The sequence below is a fragment of the Schistocerca piceifrons genome, chromosome 3 (assembly GCF_021461385.2).
Source record: "Schistocerca piceifrons isolate TAMUIC-IGC-003096 chromosome 3, iqSchPice1.1, whole genome shotgun sequence".
In the NCBI taxonomy this organism is placed as follows: Eukaryota; Metazoa; Arthropoda; class Insecta; order Orthoptera; family Acrididae; genus Schistocerca; species Schistocerca piceifrons.
In genome coordinates, this window is record NC_060140.1 from 59,860,340 (window position 1) to 59,869,380 (window position 9,041).

The following is a 9,041-nucleotide window of genomic DNA, read 5'->3' on the forward strand; positions in this document are numbered from 1 at the left end:
CGATTGTTCAAGTTGGTATGTAGAATGTACGAGTCTGGCAACATACCATGCGACTTTCGGAAAATTATCATCCACACAATTCCGAAGATTGCAAGAGCTGACAAGTGCTAGAATTATGGCACATTCAGCTTGACAGCTCATGTGTATCAGTTGCTGACAAGAATAACATACAGAAGAATGAAAAAGCAAACTGAGGATGTGTTAAAAGATAATCAGTTGGGCTTTAGTGAAGGTAGGGGCACCGGAGGGACAATTCTGACATTTCGGTTGATAATGGAAGCAAGTCTAAAGAACAATCAAGACACCTTCATAGGCTTTGTAGGCTTGTAAAAAGCAACTGAAAAGGTAAAATGGTGCAAGATATTCCAAATTCTAAGAAAAATAAGGTAAGCTATACGGAGAGACTGGTAATACACAATATATACAAGAGCCTCTTCAACCTGTACATCTAAGAAGGAATGATGGAAATAAAAGAAAGGTTCAGGAGTGGAATTAAAATTCAAGGTTAAAGGATATCAGTGACGATTCGCTGCTGACATTGTTATCCTGAGTGGAAGTGAAGAATTCCCGGCCGATGTGGCTGAGCGGTTCTAGGCGTTTCAGTCTGGAACCACTCGATCGCTACTGTCGCTGGTTCGAATCCTGCCTCGGGCATGGATATGTGTGATGTCCTCAGGTTACTTAGGTTCAAGTAGTTCTAGAGGACTGATGACCTCAGATGTTAAGTCCCATAGTGCTTAGAGCCATTTGAACCATTTTTTGAAAAATTACATGCTCTCCTGAATGGAATGAACGCGCTAACGAGTACATAGTATGAAGGTGAGAGTAAATCAAAGAAAGACGAAAGTAATGACAACTAGCAGAAGTGAGAATAGGGATATACTTAACATAGCATTGATAGTCACGAAGTTCATGAAGTTAATGAATTCTAATATCTAGGCAGCAAAATAACGCACGACGGTCGGAGCGAGGAAGACATCAAAAGCAGACTAGCAATGGCAAAAAGGATATTCCTGGAAAAGAGAAGTCTACTAGAGTGAATAGCCAAAGAAACTGGTACACCAGCCTAATATCGTGTAGGATCTCCGAAACCATGCAGAAGTGACGCAACAGGACGTGGCATAGACACGACTAATGTTTGAAGTAGTGCTGGGACGAATTGACACCATGAATTCCGCAAGGTTATCGACAACTCCGTATGAGTACGAGAGGGCGGAAATCTCTTCTGTCCAGTACGTTACACGGCATCCCAGATATGCTCAATTATGTTCATTGTCTGGGGAGTTTGTTAGCCAATGGAAATCTTTACACTCAGAAGAATGTTCCCGGAGTCACTCTGTAGCTGTTCTGGACATGTGTGGTGTCGCATTGTTCTGTTGGAATTTCCCAAGTTCTTCGGAATACACAATGGGCATGAAGTGGTGCAGGTGACCAGACAGGATGCTTACGTACGTGCCACTTGTCAGAGTCGCGTCTAGACGTATCAGGACTCTTGTATCACTCCAACTTCAGACGCCCCACACCATTACAGAGAATCCCCACCATCTTGAACACTCCCCTGCTGACATGCAAGGTCCATGGATTCATAAAGCCGTCTCCATACTCGCACACGTCCATCCGCTCGATATAGTTTGAAACGAGACTCGTCCGACGAGTCAACATCTTTCCAGTCATCAACAGTCCAATGTCGATGTTGACGGGCCCAGGTGAGGCGTAAAGCTTTGTGTCGTGCAGTCATCAAGGTTCCACGAGTGGGCCTGATGGTTCTGACGCTGACACTTGTTGAAGGCCCAACATTGAAATCTGCAGCAATTAGAAGAAGGGCTGCACTTCGGTCACGTTGAACGATTCTCTTCAGTCGTTGTTGTACTCCTTCTTACTGGATGTTTTCCGGCCGCACCGATGTCGGAGATTTGTTGTTTTACTAGATTCCTCACATTCACGGTACACTCGTGAAGTGGTCGTACAGAGAAATCCCACTTCACCGCTACCTCGGAGATTCTGTGTTCCATCGCTCTTGCGCCGATTATAACACCACGTTCAAAATCACTAAATCTTGATAACCTACCATTGGAGCAGAAGTAACCGATCTAACAACTGCGCCAGACACTTTTTGTCTTATACAGTCGTTGCCGACCGCAGCGCCGTTTGCTGCCTGTTTACAATCTCCATATTTGTATTCGCCTGCCTATATCAGTTTCTTTGGCGCTTCAGTGTAGTATCAAATACGAAGGTTGGAACTTAGAGTGGCAACTATTTATGCACAACCGATGAAAAGGAGTTTCATTTTTTCACCTGTTACTGTCCTTCAAAGCGGTTACCAGCGTTATGTAGAACCCGTTTCCAGCGATGTGGAAGGTTTAGTATACGGTTAGCATGGTGCGAATGGAGCGGTCTAAAGTTATGGTGATTCTCGTGTACGACTGTGATGGTGTTATCCGAACGCATTACGTCCCTCCGCGGCAGACCGTCAATGCACAGTATTACTGTTTGTTCTTGGAGCATCACATGAGACCAGCTTTGCGAAAGAAGCGGTGACACTTTCTGCGCTAACCGCCTATCATTTGCATGACAATACGCGGGCGCATACAGCGCAAACTGTGGCTACTCTTACTGATTAAAATTCTTCTGGGTATTATGCCGCGTCACTGCTAAAAACTAACAACAATAATAAACTAAAACTGACATTTCAGTCGAATTGCAAAGGCCGAAACGTCGTTTTTAGTTTATTATTGTTGTTAGTTCTTAGCAATGACGCGGCATAATACCCAGAAGAATTTTAATCACTATGACACAGACCGCGGAAGCCTACGTTCTTGTATCTATGGCGACTCTGTTCGGTCGATGGGGCTGGGAAGTACTGTACCATCCACCATACTCCTTCATCCTTCCCGGTATTCGCTTCAGAACTGTTCCAGAGATTCGACAGGTAGTAGACCGCTCCATTCGCACCATCAACAGAACGAATGCGGGACATTTGCCACTCAGGACATTTGCCTCACTTGCCCCTTCACCCGGTAGCTTGAGTAGCGATCCCACAGGTAAGGGACGCCCTTCCTCGTACTTCTTCTGTCCACATTCAAACCGCCATCTCCACATCTTACTCGTTCCATCAGTACTTAATGGACCTTCTTCTTCGACAGCTTGGCGAAATACAGGGCTTCTTTTCCGAAATCGAAATATTTATAACTTTTGGGAAACGAAAGCAATTCTGACGAATATGTCAGTATGTAATTGGTTCTGCTAAGTATAAATATAGAGCCCTGTGTCTGCACGGTAGCTTCCTTTCACGCTTATTGATTGCGATAGATACAGTCCGTCACCATGAGAGCAACAAGAAAGGAACGATGTAAAGAGAATGCGAATGTACGCTAATCATTTGTTTTTGTTCACTGCATTTGTGCCTATTTTAATTACTACAACTGTATGCCCAAAAGACAATAAGGAAGGAAGAAATGGGTATGTGAATGTTTGAAAAGAAGAACGACATACTCCATATTAATTTACTCTCTAAAATCGGATATCCCTTGCGGCGAAACATTAGTTAATAAAGTGTAGCGGGACAATGTTCAAAGCATGACTGAAAATACGTTCATAAACAGAGGTAAGAACATCTATGATTGACATGTCATCTAAAGTCGACGTACAGTTTTAAAATGTTAGAAATAAGGAAATTAAGTAATACAGAATGCTCTGCTTGTAACGTACGTTGTTGTTCTATATTGTTTAGCTCTGGCATTTACAGGGTCACAGGGAAAGCATCCTAGGTTTTGGAGGGAAAAGCCGTAATTGTAATGATCTGCACTAACATTTCAAAGAAAACTCGAGTCTCATCGCAAATAGGTACCCTACTCATACAACTATAGTTGGCAGTGACTTCAATCTACCTTCCGTATGTTGACAAAAATACATTTTCAGACTCTATGGTAGATAGAAAACAACTTCGGTAATTTTCTAAATTATTTTTTAAAAATTATTTTGAACAATTAGTTCACGAGGCCGTTCAAATTGTAAATGGTTACGAAAACACACTTGACCTCGTAGCCACAAATAATCCTGAGCATCACGACGGATACAGGGATTAGTGAACACACAGTCGTAATGGGGCTCAATTCCGTAACAAAGAAATTCACCAAAACTAAACGCGAAATATATCTGTTTACAAAAGCAACGAAAAATTCGGGCGACGTCTTTCTAAGAGACAGTCTCCAATTCTTCGAAAGATGTAAGTGAAGACCATATGTGGCTGAAGTCCAAAGACATAGTATCACGAGCACTCGTGAGATCGATACCAAATAAATTACTAAGAGACGGAACTGATCCCCCACGGTACACAAAACACGACAGAAAGCTGCTGCAGGAGCACCGAAAAAGGCAAGTATAATTTAGACGAATGTAAAATCTCCTAGATTGGCGAAGTTTTACTGAGGCTCGAAATTTGGTGCGCATTTCAATGCGAGATGCATTTAATAGTTTCCACAACGAAACTCTCTCTAGAAATGTGTCGGAAAATCCATAGAGATTCTGGTCGTATGTTAAGTAACATTTCAATGCGAGATGCATTTAATAGTTTCCACAACGAAACTCTCTCTAGAAATGTGTCGGAAAATCCATAGAGATTCTGGTCGTATGTTAAGTAAAGCAGTGGAAAGGCTCAGTAAGTACCTGTACTGCGGGTCGGGCGATGGGTGAGGGGGTGGAGGAGGAGGAGGAGGAGTAGGAGGAGGAGGAGGGGAGGAGGGGAGGGGGAGACAAGGAACCCAACCCTTTGGAGCAGATAAAATCGTGGCAAATGTCCGGCGTGGCAAATGTCCGCACACCCAACAGAACAGGCTCTGTTAACAGTATACTACGCCTTCCACATCGCTGGTAGCGAGTTCTATACAACGGTGGTGACTAGTGACTAGTAACAAGTGCAAACATGTTACTCTTTTGTAACGGCTAGAATAAATATTTGCCACTATTTAAGTTCCAATCCTCCTATAAGCCTTAATTTGAGGAAGAAGTTTCTGAGAATGTACGTTTGGAGCACAGCGATGTATGGTAGTGAAACATGGACTGTGGAAAAATCGGAACAGAAAAGAATCGAAGCACTTTAGATGTGGTGCTACAGACGAATGTAGGAAATTTGGTGAACTGATAAGGTGAGGAACGAGGAGTTTCTGCGCAGAATCGGAGAGATAAGGAATGACTTCTATAGTACTTGACGGAGCTGCAGAGGGTAAAATGATGACGAAGACAAACATTGGACTACATCCAGCAAATAATTGAGGACTTAGGATGCAAGTGCTACTCTGGGATTAAAAGGTTGGCACAGGAGAGGAATTCGTGGCGAGGCGAATCAAATCAGTCAGAAGATTGATGACGCAAAGAAAAGAAAATCATTCAATTGCTTTCTACGTCAGGGTTGGTTATGACTTGCAAAGAAGCAACTTGACCAGACCTTTCTGGAGGAGATTATTGGGGTATTGAGGTTGGCACTACACTAGCAGAGAGCGCAATAAAACCGGCAGTTTGAATATATACACCCACTCATTAATTCTTGGAGATATTACTCTTAGGTAAAGAGTGGATGAGAAGAGAATCTTAGTTGCTATACAATACAAATAATGTCACACGAAGCATATTCTCTTTCCAAGGGACTAAAACACAAAGGAAAGGCATTTGTTCAAGACGTAAACAAGTGTATCAAGGAATTTCATATGAGAAGAAATGAAAATAGGTTCAGGCAACCCCTCTTCAATAGTAAGGGATTGTAATTCTCGCTCAGCACAGGCTCTATCTTCGGTATAAGATCATATGCTGGAAGGTTCTGCTTGGAGGACATATTGGGTCGTATGGAAAAAGCAAATAATGAACTTCATTCTCGGAATTTCGGAGAATTTCTCAGGTTCCCATGAATGCAGCGAGTCAGGGAGTATCTTCACCTGACAATGTTTTTAGTTTGACTTAAAAGATGCGGGAAGTTGCTCAACTCGAAGAACATTCTCCGATTTCGTATGAATAAAACTAGAGAAGTTTATCCATTTTGAAAAGTGAGCACTGTAGCTTACTTCGATCTGGATAACTTCCGCTGAGCTAAAGATTACCAAGTTCTTTTACTAAAAATTGTAGAGCTTATTGACACACACAGTGGTTACGGTTACTACAAGCCACACCACAAGTTGGGAAACGGGTCCAGAATGTCTAGTAGTTTACTGTCCAGTTGAGATTCTCACATACAAATGTTTTATTCACATCTTACTGAAGCTAGCAGTACGGCAATAACAGCCTTTCAAAACACGCCGCTGACGGCAATCAAGTAATTTATAGCAATACAACAGTTAAAAAATTTGAAGAACATTAGTAGACAAGCTACTAAAGTAAATACAGAACTTTGTTCATAAAGTACGATGAGGTAGTGAAGCTACCAACACCGCCATTTAAAAAAATCAAAGATCTCAGCAAACACACGATTAATGGCAATAAAGGAATAGAGGAATTTAAAAAGTTTTTTTTAACAAATGTGTCCTAGAATATCATTAGAACATAACAGACATGACGGACCCGTGTAAGGCGGCCACAAATCACCCACTCAGGGATGCTCAGGCTAGACAGAATACTGACCAATTTAAATACGCCCGTAAACACAATTGCCACTCTCAGGCTGGTCACTGCACCGACTTATAGCCAGCGGAAACTTATAATAAGATGGCTTAACTTGCTGACAAAATTAGAGCTAACCTCGTGCAAGGAAACATTACACCACACAGTCCTAAATGCAACAAGAAGCACGAATTTACTCATAACACACGACAAAATAGCGAAACAATTAAACTGCCAAAACTACACCTCCCATCGGGCAGTAACGAGAGGAGGAGGTAACATCACTGTCTTCAATTACACCGGTCCCGGGGACAGGAAACACGATCACCGGAGGCCACAAGGCAGAAGAGACACTGGTTACGCAAACTTATTACTTAATGATTAAACCTTCCACTAACTTAACTTGCAATTATGCTCGAACAGGTAGTACACTACCTCCGACGGCAGGGATCCACACATCCGACCTGTGCAGACGTCTCCAGCGTACCCAACACGCCACGGTCACGCGATAACACGCTCTGTCACCGGAGTTCACGTCAACTCTGCAACGTTGACGGGTAGTGACCGCTCGTTCATGTTAGGTGTCTCCTTTTTAAACTCCAGTGTTGAAACGGAGGACTTAAAGAAGCTTGTTAACGTCCCACCAAGGTGAAATGAACAGCAACTGCTCGTGGGGCGATTCAGTATACAACCAACCCACGGGGAGCTCTTCCGTCAACTCGAGCCGCACGTTACACACAACCGACATACATCACGTGTCGACTCGGTACAACTGACCGAGCCTGGTCCGCTCTGGCGAGCCACACTGACCTCCCGTGTCCTCCAGACTCTCTTCGAGCGCACAACGCCCCTACTTCCGCACAACCACACGAGGTTACAAAAGGTCAAAGATCTTACTTTCTCCATAGCGGTTTTCCGGAAGAAAAGAACGCAGATATCGATATCAGAGTCAAAAGACAACCAAGCATCCACTTAATGACAGACTACATATCAAACAAACATGTCAGTGGAAGAAAAGGAAAACTAATGCAATCTAAACACCAGGTGTAGCACGAGTCTATACACGGCTCATTTATGTTGATCGGAAGGCTAGAAAGATATATACACCCGAAGAAACAGAAATTCATACAGGTTTAAAAATAGAAACATTATTTGGCTGACGAACTTTCTTCCCCAAAATCATGAAAGAAGAGGGTGCAGCCTTTCACATGGACCGAACATGAATATATTTGTGTGGTATGTAGAAGACTTGGCAACGGCCTTGCCGCAGTGGATACACCGGTTCCCGTCAGATCACCGAAGTTAAGCGCTGTTGGGCGTGGCCGGCGCTTGGATGGGTGACCATCCTGGTCGCCGTGCGCTGTTGCCCTTTTTCGGGGTGCACTCAGCCTCGTGATACCAATTGAGCTCCTCGACCGAATAGTAGCGGCTCCGGTCAAAGAAAACCATCATAACGACCGGGAGAGCGGTGTGCTGACCACACGCCCCTCCTATCCGCATTCTCATCTGAGGATGATACGGCGGTCGGATGGTCCCGATGGGCCACTAGTGGCCTGAAGACGGAGTGCATGTAGAAGACTTACACCAGAAAACTGTGTCACTAACATTCTGAGATGTTTATCATCACGTATTCTTGCGCAATAAATCTTATACTTTGTTATGTTATAAATAAGTTAGCGAACCAGAAAAATTAATAACTCGTTGATTACAAGCCTAGCGATCTGTTTCTCATACCTAAACTGCACGAGCGACAGCTTAAGTGCTACTTGATGGGCGAGCGTATCATTATGTGTAATAAACTGGCGTCCAAATTAAATGCAAATAAACGGAAATTTTGCAAGGTTGCGTTTATTTTGCCACAAAACAATACAAGTAGGTGACAGTAAAGTAGAAACGCAAACAAGTGCAATATCCATTACGGTACACAAAAATGTTCATCGTTTTTTCCAACTTAACGGATTTGCACACACACATTCCGTCAACTGCTTAATTTGCTCAGTGTGGGGTGTGACCACCTCTGGCAGCAAGACGGGACTGTTAACGACGGGGCATGCTGTGAATGATATCGTCAATCTCATGTTGAGGCAACAACGCCCATCCTTCCTGCAGAGCTGCTCACAAGTTTTCGAGAGTGGTTGGTCGATGCTGGCATGATGCAACCTGCCTCCATAGTGCATCCCAGACACGCTCTGTAGGATTCAACCCGGGTGGGCAAGCAGGCCGTCATGCGTGCAATATCTTCCAAGAAAACATCCAACGCTCCTGCTCTATGAGGTCGAGAATTATCGTCCATCAACACCAAGTCTGGGCCCGTACTACCTCGCAACAACCGCATATGAGGTCCCAAAATACCGTCACGATACTGTAGTTAAACGTTGCCGATTCACCCATAAAAATGGTTCAAATGGCTCTGAGCATTATAGGACTTCTGGGGTCATCACTCCCCTAGAACTTAG

At 43.6% G+C, this 9,041-nt stretch overlaps 1 pseudogene; it reads left to right on the forward strand.

Annotated features, from left to right (window-relative positions):
- The first annotated feature begins 7,836 nt into the window (after positions 1–7,836).
- Positions 7,837–7,954, forward strand: LOC124790741 (annotated as a pseudogene).
- The last annotated feature ends 1,087 nt before the right edge of the window (positions 7,955–9,041 follow it).